Source organism: Triturus cristatus, chromosome 8, assembly GCF_964204655.1.
Source record: "Triturus cristatus chromosome 8, aTriCri1.1, whole genome shotgun sequence".
Classification (NCBI taxonomy): domain Eukaryota; kingdom Metazoa; phylum Chordata; class Amphibia; order Caudata; family Salamandridae; genus Triturus; species Triturus cristatus.
The window spans coordinates 40,828,869-40,848,717 of NC_140591.1; positions in this window are offsets into that span (position 1 = coordinate 40,828,869).

The following is a 19,849-nucleotide window of genomic DNA, read 5'->3' on the forward strand; positions in this document are numbered from 1 at the left end:
ACTTTACCTGACAGCGTAATAGCGCATTGTTGGGCCTGTGTCCACGGCACTGGGGCTCAAGTAGAAGGACCAGCTGTGTGCTGCAGGGATTATATCGGGCCTAGGCGAAAGCAAATTCGAACTGCTGAACTTCATGTTGCCACACTCTTGGGTGTTGGGTTTAGCGCCAATATCAACCAGGAGACTCAAAGCCTGGTTATGGGTGGGTTGGTTAAGTCCAACCCATTTATAAACCTTTGATTACGCACTAGTTGGAATCACGAGTGAAAAGCTATTTAACATATCCAATAATTATCAGATGTGATGAATACCTCAAGCTTCATTAAATTTCAGCAGGTCAAACATGCTAACATTTAACAGTAATATACATATTTACCGCACATGTGGATTTTGGTGTATTAAACACCAAAAGCTGCATGTTATTCTCCACAAACTCTTAATATGTGTATTTATTACACTCAATAGATAACGTACCCTGTGGTATCTTTATTTCTCAAGTGTGCTAAATAGCACCTACACTCGTAATCAGGGCATTAAAATATTAACACAGACCTACACATTCACTATCATAATGACGTGGGACTCCATGATCACGAGTGAGCATCAGCTTACTTGAACATTACAACCAGAGTCTGAGGACCTGGAAGGTCTACCACTCACAAACCTGCTAGTCACACGAAAATGTCTACCACACCCCTCGAAGATGGGGGATAGCAGAGTTTGATCTGATCTGACGCTGAAGCCAATTGGATACTCTGAAACCAAACATGGGTCACTGGCAATCCAAACTGTCCTACAAGCAAAAGGGTGTAATGAAACAGGAAAAAACAGATGTAGGGGTGGGGGGGTTACAGCCCTCGAAGGCAGGCTGGACATAACTGGTAACAAATCTCTTCTACGAGACTTGAAAACTGGCCTGTCCATAATAGATGGGAAAAAATGACTCATTGACTGTGCACGTAGACCCACTAAAGGAGAGAATGGCCAAACAGGCAGAGAGAATTGATATGGTGGAATGAGGGATAACTGACTGGGAGGGCCAAGTGGCGGTACATGACATTCAATAAAACAGCTGTAGTAAAGAACTGGCTAAACTAAAAACGAAGATTTGGAAGTCTGCACAAGAAGAAACAACCTACTGGCAATGTGCATCCCCAAAACTATGACTACAGGCAAAATGGAAAATTTTGTGGAGATGATACTGGCAGAATTATTATTCAGATCTCTTTTTTTTTTAAGAGGTCTTTATTGTGGAACATGTACATCGAGCACTTATGCAGCACCTGCCCCCCGGTGCTTCATGTGTCATTAATGTGCGCTTCTTAAACTATAGTGGCAGGGACACTGCACTTTATATGGCCCAAGTAGGAAGGATCTCCAATGCCAGAACTACCCAGAATTGTTGTTTACGGACTTCACTCTTTCCACAGATCCTAATATGTAAGATTGCAACTGTGTGTATGATCACATGTGACAGAGACAATGGGATAGTTTTGATATAATGTTGAGCTGCAATCATTTGTTAGTTGTTGTTGGAAGTCAGAGTCCCCGTCCCACACCACTGACACCAAATGCGAGACCCGGAACTCCTCACTCAACATTAGGCCAAGAAAGGACACCGTTTGAGATAGCCCTGCACACCCTCATAGTAGCTTGGCACGAGCAGCCAGGCCTATCTCCAAGGCACGAGTGTACAGTATGTGCAACCACGCTCACAGCAACCCACTGGTGACACCACAAATGGACTCCACACGAGTTTGATAAAACGAGTATAAACTTTATATAAAAAGATATACGATCAGACCACACAATACAAAAGCCAACATATAATAACGGGTAATATTCGTTCCAGCTGGCTGGTAGGTTCAAATCCCAACCACCACTTTCCAAACGCTATGCTGGTCATAATGCTAGAATCACACCCGTTGCAATGGACAAACAATAGTGCTCTGCGTAACGATACAATTCTGTGCTGAGCAAAGGAGAAATAATACAATGCTTAACGATACACCCCGGTACCTTGCAATGGGAGAAATAATGCAATGCGCAACGCTACAATCATGTACTGCGCAATGAAGGAATAAAGCAATGCGTCCCACCCCAATCACGTACTTTTGAAGACCCAGAACCTTTTGGACCTGGCGGCGCAGGGTACGCCCTCTGTCTCCTGGGTTCACCTGCTTCGATACACAGAGACACAGGACACTCTGTCGGCGTTAGAAGATTGGATTTATTTAGCTGCAGCTAGTACAGTTATCCTAGAAGTACACAAAGTAGGTTCTCAGGAGACTGCCACTTCACTCTGTGGCGCATCAGATTAAATACTATACAATACAGAATTATTAACAAAACACACGCCTCAAGCAAAGAAGAAAAGAGCCAATAGGGTAAGTGGAAAACAAAACGGAACCAGTAAGAAGGGTTCGAAAACAGAAAGATCAGATGACTCGAAAAGACCTCTCCTCCAACTGTGTTTGTCATCCCACCCCCGAACTTAATTTATTAACAGATTAAAACTGACTTGCAGGTGGTGAGATACGTTTGTGTGTATTGGAGGACGGGCATGACAGGAGAATACTAGCAGGAGACAGTGAAGGCCAGTCGATAAGATATGATCGGGAAAGAATAGTGTGAGCCTACAGATAGTTGAAACAGGGATTAGAAAAGCCAGACACGGATTAGTGTACTCGGCTAGTTTAAACACCAGCTTCGCAAACAAGGCCGAGGACAGATTTTGACACCAAGCTACGGGAAAAAGGCAGAATAGACTTCGTTCGCCGTGCTGCCTGAGTGATGGCGGATTCAACAAAAAAATGCCAGTACTGCACTATGATTAACTCGTTTTTTATGATTGAGTAGCAATCCTCAATTCAAGACCAATCTTATAGTCTGACTTCTTTTACATGATAATTAAGAACAAATAAATTCTTTATTAATCACCAGAATCCGCACCTGTTTTCAAAAAAACTTTAATCAACACAGGGCGTTTTCTCTTGTCCATGAACAGGAATATTTGTCAATGTTTCGTCAATTTGTTAGGTCTTGTTGTTTATGTCCCTAAGTGCACTTAATGTTGTCTTTCAAATGTTGAATATGTCTACTGAATATCACATTATATGAAAGTTGTGACATTTCCCATGTCTTTGTACATATTATACGTTGTTGTATATATTTTGTTCAAGTCTCTATTTTTGTTGTCATCTCAATTTTTGTTTAAAGAAATTGAATAATCCAAATAATTATATGACTAAAAATTAAAATAAAAGGATTTTTTCAAAAGAAGTCAGACTATAAGATTGGTCTTGAATTGAGGATTGCTACTCAATCATAAAAAACGAGTTAATCATAGTGCAGTACTGGCATTTTTTTGTTGAATCTTATATTGGCGCAGCCTCACTGCGTTGGAGCCAGAACCCTCATTGTAAGCCTGAGTGATGGCAACACAAGATGGCGGCGGGTTACAAAATGGCGGGTCGATTCGATCATGATCGGAAATCGAAGTTCCTCAGACCCTCCTTTTGCCAGAACTCAGGCAAGATAGACTCACGTTAATCTGAGTCCACATCAATAGCCATGAGATCATCAATCTGTTGTTGTAGCATCATCCTTATGTTTTCTGCTACTTGAGGTTTGAGTCTGGAAATGCACATAGTAGCACAAAGATCACAAATAGCGGGACCACAGTGCATACAAAGGCAACAGGAAAATACGATTGTCAGGATTACTCCAAGGAATGTCAATACTTTCCAACCCCATTTGGACAGTAGTCCCCAAAACCATTCCGTTAAGGACCAATCTCCTTCGTCCTGATGAATAGACTCGGAGATTATATGCAACTTGGAAATAGCTTGGTATACTGTCGGAGCATCATTAGGAATGAAAATACAACAGCTTGACCCGATCAATTTACATACTCCACCACGATCGGCAAGAATAAAGTCTAAGGCAACTCGGTTTTGCAAGGTCATAAGACGATCCGCCTGTAGTTCCGCCGTGATATTACTCAAAGCTCCTACAGTGATGTCTATTGTAGTTTCTACAACACGGACCAGTTGCCTTATATTTCTGCTATTGGCCATTGGACCCCAGAAGGGAAGAAAACCTTTAAGGAAATCTCCTCCTTCTTGTCCCGAGGTGTCTTTGGAGTCAATAATTCCTCGGCTGAGACGAGTTCGGTGATAGTTGGCAGAAGCAGTGTAAGTAGGGGGAAGAAGGAAAGCTATGTAACAGGTACCAGAGAAACCCGTTGGCAACCAGGTATAAGCTCTATCATGACAAATAAAATAGGTGCCTTGGGACGGTACTAGAGGAGGTGAGTTCAGAGAGGAATAAATGTATGTGTAGGAACAGTTACTTTTTGGTGCAGTGTCAGAAGAGCGTTAGTTTATTTTTAAACAGAAATTACCTTGATGCGGTACAGTCCAGATTGGTGAGGATTTCTCTTTTCCCATTTTATTATTAAGACTTGATATGTATTGGGTGACGTTCCAATTGGTGTAGGCTTTTCTCTCATCGATAGAAATCTTGCTATTCTCCATGATTTTAGCCATAACTACCATACCCTTAATCAAAGAACTATGACTAAAATCCGGATAATTAATTTGTGAAGCAACAGACCGTCTGAATTTACTTTGATATGCATTTGAGAAAATAACAAAGAATGCCCAAGCAGAACCCTCGTAGGAGAAAGGAAGAACTAGAAATGGTATTCCCTTCTCAGTAGTATGCGGCATAAGACCACATACCCAACAATCAGTTGTGTTAACCACTAATTGATGCTGGTGTAATAGTTGAACAAAAGAATTATTGTAATACTCGGTTCTTCTGACAAGTTCATGTGAAGGGAAAGTATGGAAAATGTGTGGAGAGATAGTGGAAGAAGGCAAAGAAAAGGAAGGGGAGGTGTGTCTTGGCTGCAAAACATAAACTATCCAACCAATAATCGCCAAAGCAATACATAATGATATTAAAACACATAGAGTTATACTGTAACGACTGTACATTATTTTACAAGATGCTTTCTTTAGTTCATTTCTTCTCTCTTTAATACTTGGTGTAGTTTCCATTTTCGCTAGTGGATGCTCACGGCAATCTTCCTCAATCACTAAGGTCATGATGCTCAACCGTCCTATGACACTGAAAGATCCTGCAGACCTATTTTCACTACTCAGGTTGTGACCTAGACTCCTACCGTGACCCTGCAACCTAAACAGAACACTACACAAGGAGAAGAAAATTTCAAATGTTCTTTTGTCTGGGTCGAAGATGGTAGCGCTTTTTCCCTAGAACACTCTGATCTTGAAACAATGTTCTTGGTTCAGTCGTATTTAAGCGACGATGCAATGGAATCGCTTCCTGTAGAATATCGTCGTCCTCTTTCTCAGACAATGTCCAATTCAGGTGTGCATCGCTAAAGGGTACGAATCGTGGAACTGTTTCGCCTTCGCAGTCACCAACCCCTCTGCGAACCCACTGATCGAAAGGCAAGGGCAAAGGTACTTTCTTGCAGTGCACACCGTGAATCCAATTTTTCTTTCCTTCAACTTTAACTGCTGTCCTCGTGGTAAGAAGGACCATTCGGGGCTCCCGCCATCTGGGCTCCAAATTCTTCTTCTTCTGAAAATTACAGATGCAGACACAGTCACCTGGACGGATGGAGTGACCTGGATCTGTGGAAGCCTCCGGCAAAGCACTCTGAACCTGTCGATGAAGGACATGGAATTTAGTTGTAAGGTCATGCAAATAGTCAATTAACATTGGGTAGGGCAAATCTGAGAACTTTTTAGGACGAGGTATTCCCCATACGTTGGCCGGACGGCCAAACACCACTTCGTAAGGGCTAAGTCCCAGACGAGAGTGTACTGCAGTTCTGGTGGATAGCAAAGCTAACGGCAAAGCATCAGGCCAATTAAGTCCCGTACTTGCTTGAATTTTCGCTAACTTTAGTTTCAGGGTCCCATTGTAGCATTCTACTAAACCCGCTGATTGGGGATGATTTGCCGCATGGAACTTTTGCTTGATTCCAAGACCTGCACAAACTTTCTGCATGACTTGGCCAACAAATTCGCTCCCATTGTCACTCCAGCCAATGCGCGGCAATCCAAATCTGGGAAATAATTCTTTTAGAAGGATTTTGGCTGTGGATAAAGCTGTATTGTCTTTCAAAGGGTATGCTTCTATCCATCTCGAAAAGGCACATACTACCACCAGAACATATTTGAGGTTGCTGCATCGATCCATGTGAATGTAGTCGATTTGCAACACTTCAAATGGGTATGTCGGAGGAGCAAAGTGACCTGCTGGAGTGGGGGTTCCCTTTCCTGGATTATACATCAGACAAACAATACAATGCTTTACTACGTTGTCTGCACATTTCGGGATATTTTCATTTTGCCAAACTGGAGCTAGGAGTTTACAAATGCCTTTTGCACTAAGGTGAGCTAGACCATGAGCCATAGTAACCACTGGGAGTACATAAGCATCTGGTAACAACCAACGTTGGTGTTCGGGTAATTCTACCCAACAACCCATCTCATCTAACATTCCCGTACTTTCTCTCCACATGCTTAACTCATTTTCTGTAGCCTCTTTCTGAATCGTTTTCATGCTTTCCACTGTATTTTCACACATTCCTCTCTCTCTGACCCAATTCGCAGGACCTGCCATATACATTCGACTCGTTGAATCTCTCACTGTTTTCTTTGCTGTTTCATCAGTAAATGCATTTCCTCGTCCAACATCATCCGTTATCTTCTTATGAGTACTACACTTCACTATCGCTATTTGGACAGGTAAAGCAAGTGACTCAAGGAGATCAGTCAGTAACTGACCATGCTGTATCTTAGTGCCATGTGAAGTTAAGAAACCCCTCTCTCTCCAGAGACGCCCAAAATTTAACGCGACACCAAAGGCATACTGACTGTTAGTGTACACGTTCACTTTTCCCTTTTGATAGTACACAAGCTCTCGTCAGTGCTATCAACTCTGCTGCTTGCGCTGAATTGTGTCTAATGCGCGCAGTTTCCACAATCGTATGTAAGGTAGTTACAGCATAGGCTGAAACCGTATCCCCATTAGGCATTTTAAAACAAGAACCATCTACCCATAGAGTCCCATCTGGATTCTCTAACGGTGTGTCTCTCAAATCAATCCTTCCTTTTGTCTCTTCCTCAGTACGGAAGAAACAGTCATGCTGATCCTCAACACTCTCCTCATTTGGAAGGGGCAATAAAGTAGCTGGATTAAGTGTATTGCATCGTTTGATGTGTACGTGACTAGCCAATAGCGTCAGCTCGTAACCAGTTAAACGTGCACTCGTGAGATGCTGTGTCTTCGTTCTGTTTAGTAAGGTATCCACTGCATGTGGCACCATGACAATAAGAGTGTTGTCTAACACTATCCCAGCGGACTGTCAGATAGAAATCACTGCGGCTGCTGTGGCTTTGAGACAACTAGGCAATGCTTTTGCTACGGGATCTAACGTAGCCGAAAAATAAGCACATGGCCGCTGTCTATCTCCGAATTGCTGTGTCAAGACTCATAATGCACAACCCTCTTTCTCGTGAACATACAGCGTAAAAGGCTTAGTGTAATCTGGGGTACCCAGTACAGGAGCAGAACACAGAGCAGTGCGTATATCAGTGAAACTCTTTTGGCACTCTTCAGTCCAAGGAAGGGGCTGAGGCGTATCTTTTAAAGTGAGTGCCAACAAAGGTTTAGCAATCAAAGAGAAGTTAGGGATCTACTGTCTACAATAAGAAGTGATTCCCAGAAAAGCACGTACTTCCCTTTGTGTAGATGGCACAGACATTCGCGCAATCGCCTGAATTCGTTCTGGTGTCAATCGTCATCCCTCCTTTGATAGGAGATGACCCAAGTAGGTAACCTCTTGACAAACATACTGTAGTTTGGAAGGTGAAACCTTGTGTTTCAGCTTAAACAAGTGACGCAATAGTGCAACAGTGACACTCTTACAGATATCTTCTGAATCGGCAGCGACTAACAAGTCGTCCATGTATTGGATAAGGGCAGCACCAGACGGTAAGTGAAAAGTATCAAGATGACATTTCAAAGCTTGGCTGTAAATGGAGGGACTCTCACAGTACCCTTGGGGTGCGCGCTTAAATTGGAAGCTTCGGCCTCCAAGAGAAAAACCAAAAATGTCCCTACTCTCTTCTGCAATTGGAATACTGAAGAAGGCATTCTTTAGATCAATAACAGAAAACCAAGTCGCTGTGGAAGGTATCATAGTCAACAAGGAACAGGAAATTGTGGAATCACAATTTTGTTTACTTCTCGCAAATCAATCACAAACCGGTACACAGGAGGCTGAGAAGGATCAGTACGTTTAAGAACAGGAAGAATAGGGCTATTGCATGTGTTGCCTCTCGTTTCTTCGACCACACCCTTCTGAATGAGATCATGTATGATTTCTAACAGCGCTTTTTCACCCTCTGCAGAGATTCGATATTGTGGGATACGTGGTAATTCAACATTGGGCTTGAGAGTAACAACATAAGGCGGTATCTCAAGACAACCCACATCGTTCGGACCTGTGGCCCAAAGTGCTGTCGGAAGAGAGAGCAACTCAGGAGGGAACTGATCTTTAGACAGATACATTGGGGAGATCAACTTCTGACCTAGAGTGAGATGTACGCCTGAAGGAGAACAATATATTGTAGCATGCCTTCTTTTCAATAGGTCTAGACCCAACAGATTCTCACCACAACCATTCGTCAGCAGAAGTGAAGCTTCCAAGTCATAAGGACCAACTGAAATAGGCAAAGGACAGGAAACCGGATTGCGAACAGGGGCGCCAGAAAATCCTACAGAAACATTCGTTAAGCCAGACAAAGGTGCACCAGTGAGTTTAGAATGAATAATTGAACTTCTCATTGCTCCAGTATCTAGAAGAAATGGCTCTGATACACCCATAGTAGTGACGTTGACATAAGGGCCATTTTGATCTACTGGGATTGGCACAACTCCTCTACTTTGTCCGTGGCTGTCCTAGTTGGCATGAAGACTCTCATTTTCGCCTTCAACATTATGGTCCTCATTATAATACTGAGTGGATCTCACAGTCTGTTGATCAAAATAGTTCATGGAATTAGGAGAAGGAAGGGCACGCTGTTCTTAAGTTAACATACCTCGACCTCTACCTCTGTTTGCTGACTGGAGGCCAGCACGACCTCGTGGAGCAGATAATGCTCCATTGCGCTGCAATAAAACCAGACAACTGCTCTTAAAATGACCTTCCTCTTTACAATAGGCACATTGATTAGGACCTAACAAAGGTCGCGGAATGTATGGCTCAGGTTTCTGGTACAATCTCTGAAACTGTGGTGGCTGTTGAGTCTGAGGCTGAACATAACGTGGAGGATAAGCGTGTTGCAAGAGAACCTTCGTTTTTAAATCTTTCGTCTTTTTCTCTTGCTTTTCTTTTTCTTCTTTGTCCCTATTCTCGTAATATTGTGCAGTAGCCAATATCTGGGCAGAAGAAGAAACAGCCAGGGGAACTTTCTGAATCCTTTAATTTGTGTGACAGCTCGGGAAGCAAATTTAATACGAATTTGTCCACGAATAGTCGCTGTCCACCTTCGGTAGCCATGTCCTGACCACTATGATCGATGAATGTCTCTTCGAAACGAGTAAAGAAATCAGAGACACTTTCATCTTTCTTTTGTTTGCATGCTGCTAGCTTATCCCAATTCACTCTCAATGCAGGCATCATAGTTTTCATTAACGTAATGATTCTACCAGGAAGCTCCGAGATCAAGGCGTCAGGCTTTGCACCACCCACTTGGTCTCTATCTGTATCAGCTATGACATCCCAAGTAGCACCCAGTTCCTGTGCGTGATCCTCTCTACGAATCTTAGCCCATATTGTCTGTGGGACTACATTACCCATTAGCATATCAATATCTGCCAGATTCATAATACAAGCATCGATTGTCTGCGATAATTCTTTATAATAACCCTGCAGGGTTCTTACGAGGATCTGGTAGAGTCTGCTTAAGGGCCAAAACTTCAGATCTCTTCCATGGTACATGTACCCATATACGCTGCGAGTGAGCTGGAATAGCTGGATTAGCACCTACTCCCGCAACCTCTTCCTTCCACACTGGCGGAACCTCTCTCATAGGGTAATTTTTCGATGTCAGTTTAACCGACGGATCAGAATCAAGAAAAATCTGAGAGAACAATAAGGTTCTATAGGAGATGAGTGTCCTTACAGCTTCCTCAACCTTGGAACCTACAATAAGTCCTTTTTCAAAATCAGCTTGGACATCTAATAAATCTTGTGAGATCAGACTCGAGCTCACATCTTCCCATTCTTTAATGAGAATATCGCACATTACATTAAAAACATACCTTTGTGTAGGTGCATTCCATTGCAAAAAGGTAGGCATAATATCAGACACACTATATTGTGGACCCTTCTTGATCCATCTTCGTGCCAGAGAATCTAGCTTCTCTCGTTCCTCGAAATCTGGGAACTGACTACGTCATTGTCTTCGAGCAAAAGCCGGAGACGCATTAAGAGCTCCAAAGAAAAGAGATAAAATACTAGTGACAGAATCTGTGAGACGCTTACGCATAGATGGTGAATTAGACATCAGAACTGGAGACAGAATATTAGGAGAATTATCAAGAGAAGTACTAGAAATTACAGGAGGAGCAGAAGGCAAAGGAGAGCTAAGATCAGGAGATGAAGGCTGAGAAGTTGAAACTAATGGTAACACCGGCAAGGGTGGTAATACTGGAGGAGGCAAATGCTGAAGAGCCGGAACCGGCGGAGGTACTACCAGCAACTGAGCAGGCTGTAACGGCTCAGGTACATTGGTATTTTGCGCATAAGGCGGAGGCAACCTCAATAAATGGGACATTAGGGGATCTTCTTCTATATCTCTCTTGTTATCAGGAGGAGAAACAGGCAACACCGGATAGCATTTATCTATCGCCATACGATGTTGTCTTTCTGAAATTTCAGTCGCATTGTCAATTTCATCATTTTTGAACTGTTGGGCAGCTTGTATAATCGTCATACCCTGTGCTTTCCTAGCTCATTTTGCTTGTTTAATTTCTTTCTGTTTGGCTTCCTTACGCCAAAGGCGAAGAGAGTCAAACAAAACTGTCTCCAAATTATCTAGCACATTAGGATCAAAACTACTGTTTTCTGGCCATTTAAGAACACCATCCTTCTTTGTGTATCGAGTCCATGTCTTGTTAAAGGCAATGGGGCCGATACCATGTTTCGAGTAGAGCTCATATGTGGGAGTTCCAACCGAAGGAATCGGACAAGAGTCCTCAAGTCGGGAGTCCCTATTACAACCAAGACAACAAAATCTTCCAAACTTAGTCAGACCAGGCATTTCACAATGTCTCTGGACTGTTCACAAACTTCAAGGGAGTAAACTCAGTTTACGCAGCACAAATGCACTTACCCTCGGCTTTAGTCGTTGCAATAACTAAATCTAAGATACCTAAGGACATCAAACAAAGAACCAAAGTTGTGGGCGCGACCCACGAAAATACTTAACTTAACTAAGGACGTCTTCTTCCACCAACAGAGGCCCGTCTATCGTCTCACTTTACCATACATCACCAAAGGAATGAGCCAAAGCAGGGCAGCAGTCAGGGCAGCGGTCGCCAGTAGCCATCAGGAAGGAGTAACCGCGCTGCAAAAGACCTTCAGACCACTTTCAACATACAGGGGTCGCTTAGTGTGGCTCGCGAACCCTCCGGAATTTTCTTGCGAGGTTCCTCACGACCTTCGAGCAGAACCGGTACCACTGAAGCCCCCCCACGTTGGGCGCCAATTGAAGAACCAGAACCTTTTGGACCTGGCGGCGCAGGGTACGCCCTCTGTCTCCTGGGTTCACCTACTTCGATACAAAGAGACACAGGACACTCTGTCGGCGTTAGAAGATTGGATTTATTTAGCTGCAGCTAGTACAGTTATCCTAGAAGTACACAAAGTAGGTTCTCAGGAGACTGCCACTTCACTCTGTGGCGCATCAGATTAAATACTATACAATACAGAATTATTAACAAAACACACGCCCCAAGCAAAGAAGAAAAGAGCCAATAGGGTAAGTGGAAAACAAAACGGAACCAGTAAGAAGGGTTCGAAAACAGAAAGATCAGATGACTCGAAAAGACCTCTCCTCCAACTGTGTTTGTCATCCCACCCCCGAACTTAATTTATTAACAGATTACAACTGACTTGCAGGTGGTGAGATACGTTTGTGTGTATTGGAGGACGGGCATGACACAGGAGAATACTAGCAGGAGACAGTGAAGGCCAGTCGATAAGATATGATCGGGAAAGAATAGTGTGAGCCTACAGATAGTTGAAACAGGGATTAGAAAAGCCAGACACGGATTAGTGTACTCGGCTAGTTTAAACACCAGCTTCGCAAACAAGGCCGAGGACAGATTTTGACACCAAGCTACAGGAAAAAGACAGAATAGACTTCGTTCGCCGTGCTACCTGAGTGATGGCAACACAAGATGGCGTCGGGTTACAAAATGGCGGGTCGATTCGATCGTGATCGGAAATCGAAGTTCCTCACTTTGCAATGAAGAAATAATGCAATGCGCACCGCTACAATCATGTACTTTGCAATGAAGGAATAATGCAATGCGGGCTTCTACAATCCTGTACTTGGCAATGGAGAAATAATGCACTGCGTAGCGCTACAATTGTGTACTCCGTTATGCAAAACAAATACAGGCGTCATAAGACAGTGTGGCAGTTCGTTAGTAGCAATATTGGCAATGTGTATTACGACAGTCTCTTCGATAACAGTTGCCCCCCGCACGTATCAACGATGACAGAAAGTACGGCTTCTCAATCGGGCCCCAGTACTACCACTCCTTCGGTCAGTACGGGCCCCAATCTGGACAGAATCAAAGGCTCATGTTGCCAGCAGGAATGAGAGGCCGAGAGAGTTTCCCTCTGAGCCCGTAGCCCTCCCAGGTAGTGATCCACATTACCTGGGGGCGCAACCCCACTCTACACTCCTCCGCCAGCGAACTGGGCTTTCCGTGTAGAACTTTCTCAATTGGCCTCAGCAGCTCGGCCTGGCAGCTCAGCTCTTGCGGGGCTACCGGTCCGGGCCACGACTGTTAGGGAGGTCTCAGGCAGCCGCAGGGCACACGTATCCCACGCCTTTGAGATTACATTACTCAGGTTGCACATTCACCACAGCACCCTCCGGGTCTCTTCTGGCATGAAGCCACACACACAACGCTGATGGGACTTCACGTAGACTCCGAGTGCACGTTCACCAGGCACTTCTTCCTGCGGTCTCAGTTTGCACCAAGACACGCACACCGTGCTGCAGAGACTCACTTTCTTCCGATACACAAGATGATCAGCCAATCACCTCCACAGTCCCAGGTTGCAGCAAAGCATGCACACTGCTTCACTGAGACTTATTCCAACTCCTGAGCCTCGATATCCAGGCGCTCTTCACCTACGCCTTCAGCCGCATCCTGACACACTCACCGTGTCCGGGCCTCACTTCTCCTCCGGTGCACTCGATGACCAGGCGCTCTTCACCAGTGCCTCCCGTGCACCCAACATGCACCCGGCACGTCCGAGACTCGCTTCACCTCCGATGCACACGGGGACCAAGTGCTCCTCACCAACGCCTCCAGTGCACCACGACATGCACCCAGCGTGTCCAAGTCTCACTCCTCTTCCGTGTGTCCAAGATCACAGGGCACAGCTTCTGAGGGTCTCAAGCTGCCACAACACGCGCCCACCGCGTCGCTTGAAATTTCTCCAGGAAACTTTTATGTTCCTGTGTTTCCAAAGAGGGAGCCAGCTTCTTCAAGCAGGGGGACCCAGCGCACACAGCACAGTCCCAACAGCCTCATCCTTGGTTAAAACAGCAAACTGCAGACCAGCTCCAGATCACGAAGCAAGGGTTGGATCTTCCCAGCAGTCTCTTCAGTTGTTCCTTCCTTAGCAGAGGTTCCTCTTGACCATGAAATGGGTCTAAGACTTTTCAGTCTCAATCCATTTCTATTTCAATGATCGGGGGCCTCAGCTCTCATAGTTATACCCCTAAATGTCTTTGAAGTTTGTTGTGCTCAGGGGTCCCTGACCCCTGCCTAAATCAGTTCTAGGTGTCTCCCTCCCAGTGTCACCTTTCTCCCTTTGATACTGGGGGTCTGGATCCTTGATCACTGATCAGGAGACGGGTCAATTGTTTTATAGCAGCAACCCAGGCCTCTTCACCTCCCGGGGCTTCTCCAGCACCTACTCTCCAGATGCCGGTCAGCCTGGTGCCATCTCAACCCCTCCCTAGGTCAAGACATCCCCCAGCTCCTCTCACCTCTCAGATCCAGACAGTCAATCCATATTCAGCAGAGACACACAGAAATTCAGCCACTTTCTAAAAGAGTGACAAAACCACTTTCATAGAAAGATGTGTTATGACACTGTGAGTTCATACATACTAAACTTCACCTCTTCATTTTAAACCTATGGGAAGCTAGGCTACCAAACACAATACCCAGCCTCCCCCTTTCTGTCCTATGGGCAGGATGGCCTTTCACCAGTGAAAACGAAATGGAGTGCTTCTAACTGTCAGGACATAGCACACACCTCAGTATATGTCCTGCCTTTTACTTACACTGCACCCTGTCCAGGGGTTACCTGGGACCTACCACAGGGGTGTCCACTGTTTACGCAAAAGGGAAAGTAAGGCCTGACAAGTGGTTGCACTTGTCAGGACAACATGCTAACTTAGCAAACTGCGCGCATGCCCTACACTGCAGGCCTGAGTTTCCTTCTCCACGCATCTTTGCATTGCTAGCACTGCACACACAGTGCACATCACTAGGGCCTTTACTAGTAAGGCAAACATACCAATCATGGCCAACCAATTACCATTACGCTTTACACAGGGAACACTTGTACTTTGACACTGATCAGCAGTGGCAAAGTACCCAAAGCATCTAAATTGGCAACTCTATGTCAGGAAAACGGTCTAGGGGGAAAGCAAAAAGTTTAGGGAACTTTCGCCCAAAAGGCCAAGTTCTATAGTTTTTTCGCTATCCGCCTAGAGAGACTACTGGTCTGCAGAAAAGGGCATAGGGTTGCATTAACAGGAGCTCCCCCCAAGGCCTACATACCTTTAAGTTCTTTCATATGGGTTTCTTGGGTGATTGAGATAGTTCACCGACCAATTGGAGGTTGTGTGGGTGGGTGGAGGGATGATTTCGGCATTTTAAAGTTTTATTCACTAAACTGAACATGCCATAGCAGATTGCAAAGTATGCACACATCCAATATGAGATTACAACACTCTTACATGGTATCCATACTCACCCGCCAATGATAATGATAATGTATAAAACAGTCCCTGACAACCTGTATAAAGCTCCTCTCATGAAATGTTAAGGTGCCTATCTGATAGAGACTTCTAGCTGCAGATTCCTTACCTTAGAAAAGTTCCTAGGTGTCAGACTGGATCCGGAACCTTTTCAAGCAATACCTCTGCACACCGGTAGGTGGTGTTGATTTGCTCCGCATCGGCTGGACTGTGCAGTGCCTGTATAGGTGACACCCTAGCACGATGGCTCCATTCTTTTCTTTCCGTGCCAGTTAGCGCAGATCCATAGTGAGGTATGACAATGTGCTTTTAGACAACTTTTTTTAGCATTATTTTGACACATTTTTATTTTGAGTCTTTGTTTCCCATTGTGTGTATGGATGTCCCACAAAAAAACGGCGTTTAAGCCCTGTGGTCTGTGTGTGTCCCCCCCTCCTCCCCACCACCACACCCATCCAACTGGTTTACTTTTGGCGCTTTGATCAGACCACGACTTGTGAGGAATGCCACCCATTAACCCTAAGGTGCTGAGGGAGTATTCCTTGAAGCTTAAAACTCCTAGTCACTTGACACAAGTCGCGACCACGACGTTCCCAATCGCGAGGAAGGTCCCAGGACCGTTTACGGAGCCATTCCAGGCACTCATCATTGCTCTCGAAGTCGTCAGGTTAGTCCTACAAGAAATCCAAAGAGTCAAAGAGCTGGAATTGCCCTTTGACTTCACCGAGCCAGTCCAAATCTTCAGACGAGGTGTGGGAAAGATATCACTCTAGACCCCACTCCTACACAGAGCCTGCATCTGGGTCCTGTCCACATCTCCCTGAGTCAGAGCGCCTCCTCCCAGCTACAAGATTTTTATGAAGCCATGCACCTTTTTTGGGGGCAGAACACCCCTCTGAAATAGTTTTAGGCCCCTAGATCTGGAACGACTCCTATCATTAGAGCACGACTTTCTCTGGTGCCGTTCCAGTGACATTGTTTGCGGCTGCACCGACCAGATAATCATACCAGATACAGAGCTGGATATAGACTCCGGCACCAGCCAGAGCTTAACCTTCCCAGTCTGAACAAGGCCCTACATTGTTTGACAGGCATGGGAAGGAGTATTATTAGGGAGTATCTGAGGATCCTTATGGTTACACCAATCCCCTTGATGAGGCCGGATATAACTGGTATGAGGAACTGGCGGATGCCTGTGTATTGGACTCCCCTACAGAAACTGGCCTAGTCTAGCCTCCTAGTGTGGGTATGGAGAAAGGGGCTTCCTTTGCAATTGTGGTGAGAAGGGTGGCTGAGATCCTGGCCCTGTGCTGCCCTCTGATGGGGGTGTTTTAACTGGGAATTAACCCCTCAGACCCTCTCCTCTCTTTTAACAAAACCTTCACTAATGTCCTGCTCAGAGCCTGGGCCGAGCCTTGCACAGGGGTGTCCGTGCATAGGATAGTTGCCAGTCATCGCCCACTCCTGTGGACCCAGTTTTCCCCTCCTCTCCCCCACCTCGGAGAGTTGGGTTGTCTAGTCCTCCACACCCAATGTCAACCCTGGCACGTTCCCTACCACACCTCCATATAGGGAATCCTAGAGGCTGGGCACCTTTGACAAGGGGATGTTCTCTTCCACCAGCCCTGCACTGTGGTTGGTGAACACTGCATGCCATTTGAGCTGATACACCCATATGGTTTGGGATTCGATTGCACATGTGTTCCCCATGGTCTGGGACAAGACCAAAGCTTCAAAGCCTATTGTAATGGCAGAAACTCAGCAAAGTTTACCACATCGCTTTGGACTGGATTTAACTGACTCGCTAGGCAATGTGATTTTGTCATCAGTGGGACTCAGATGCCAGTACTGGCTGAGATCGACTGGCTTTTCGGGGATGTTCAGGTATCCCTTATAGACATGCCCTTTGATGGTATCTGGCTCTTCGACGACAAAGGAAAATTCAGCACTGCAGCACTTTAAGGACAGCTGGGCCACTGCCAGGTCCATGGGCATCTCCATGCCCCTTGCCAATCCCATTCTCTGCCTTTCGCCACTCTTGTGGCTACGGTAGGGACTACCAGCTACATCATTCCCGCCTAACTACCAAGGCCAAGAGGCTCCCCCGTTCTTTTATGGCCTACATAGAAACACCGCCAAGGGTCTACCCAGTCCACCACCAACTGCCCCAAGCAGCCGCAGCCTCCAAACCACGTTGGTTTGCCCTCGTACCACTATGGGCACACAGTTGGCGGCAGGATCCGACCTCACCTGTCTGACTGGCAGTCTATAACATCGGACAAGTGGGTACTTCAGATTGTGCAGCTGGGTTACTCTATTACCTTTCAACAAAACCAGCAGTCAATGCCGCCATCTTTGGACCAACTGACAGAGGACCACATCTACCTGCTCCTTCAAGAAGGTCAGGCTGTTTTGGCCAAAAGAGCCAACATGAGGATGCCGTCATCAAAAGTACGTCACTATTTCCGCTACTTTCTTGTAGCCAAGAGGGATGGAAGCCTCTACCCTATTTTAGAGTTGTGCCCTCTCAGTTTCTTCCTGAAAAAGGAGAAATTCAGAATGCACACATTAGGCCAGGAACGGTCCGCCTTAGATCCTGCAGACTAGATGGTAGTTCAGGTCGTGCAGGACACCCACTTCCACATTCCCGTCCTGCCTTTTCAGGCACTACCTGCTGTTTACGGTGGGCCACGAGCATTATCATTTCTCTGTGCTCCATTTTGGCCTTATGAGCGCTCCTCTAGTTCTCATCAAGGTGATGTTGGGACTTCAAAACACATGTGGAAGTCAAGGGTTCCAGTCTTCCCCTATTTCAATGACTTGCGATTGAAGGTGGGCTCACCCCAGGCAGTTGCCTCCAACCTCCAGACTACGGCAAACCTCCTGCATTTGCAGCGGTTCACTCTAAAATGTGCCGATGTTGCACCAGACTCCCTCTCAGATGCCCCTTTAATCGGAGTTGTTTTGAATACAATGCAGTTGCCATCCTACAATGGACCAAAGAGTCTAGTCTGACCACTATAAATAGCTGTCTCTGCCCGGTTTCACTTGTGAAGCCCAACTTATTTCCTCCAAATATCAAATGTTGCTAAAATAAAATGTATTTCAAAATCATTTCTAAAAGCGCTAAATTAAAAGCGCAACTGCTCAAAGGTATATGACTGAGCTACTCAGTCGCCATCTTTAAAGTTCTCGAAATTTTGGCTATACAATGGAAGCTTTATGTCAAAAAGGTCGCCATATTTTGGGGCATCAGAAGTGTATTTCCACAGCTGTAAGCCGGCAGTTTCATGCTCGTTCTATTTGTGTTGCCCAGTAGGTATCAACAGAACTCATTGTTTTTCGACCTTGAACACGCTGTGCAGACGAGCACAGTGTACGGCTAGATATGTGAAAGGCAGACAGTTCTCATATGAAAGCGTGCACGCAAAGTGTATACGAGAAATGTGCCATGCAGTAACGTGAGCAAAAGCGGCAAAATGGTGGCTATGCATATACTAACTTATGCTAACTTAGCAATTTCCGGAGGTGAGTCCATACCCTCACTACACCCTCCCCTTGGTCAGTCCATCGGTCAATGATCCATAGAGAACACAGAGTTCAAGACGTCTGAGCAAGAATCAAGAGCATCTATATCAATGCGACCTCTGAATTGGCGATGAAAGAGTACCTGAAAGTGGAGAGCGGGGAAAGAAAAAAACTTCTGTTGTCCAAAAAGGCACACAAAAACTAAAAAAAATTAATCCAGCAGGGACGAGTGGTAGCCGACTTAATCCAGCAGAGTGATTGAACAGTAGGTTGCAATAGCCTCCAAGAGGAAGTTATTGTTATCGTCAGAAAAAAGAGATGCCACCCAATTAAGCAAAGTGAATGAACATATATGTTCCTCAACAATGGGTGCTTCCAGCACCATCAAAAGACGACTTGCGTGATACTCGATGTAACTATGTTGTAGGAAATCCTGTGCCGCTGCCCAGATATCCCATTGTGCCAAAACTCCCAGCGCAACCGCGCAGGCCATAATACCAACACCGGAACATTCTTGCTCATGGGACACTAAGGGACTCATTAGCAGTTCAAAATCCGGTGGAGGAGATGCCGTAATGGAGAGGCAAAGATCCAATGCCCATTGAAAGGAACAATCCAAGCAGTTGAAGACAGGCTGCACGCAAGTGTAGTATGCAAAGCGAAAAGATAATCCATAAGCCATGCTGAGTGTGCCCAGGCCGTAGCATTCAAGCATACGGTTACAGAGCATCTGCTGCCGTCTGGGCTGTGCAAGGCCATAGCAAGAGCAGCCATTTTGCAGCAGTCAAATCAACAGCAGAATTCCAGCAGCTAAGACAAGTAATAGTGGCAAGCCACCGAAGACGCTGAAAAAAGTAGGATGAATGAATGCTGGTATCACACCAAATATAGTTTGGAAAGAGGTCACAAGACCAGTGCCCTTAACTTTTTAAAAATGGGCCAAGCCTGCAGTATTAGACGCATTGAAG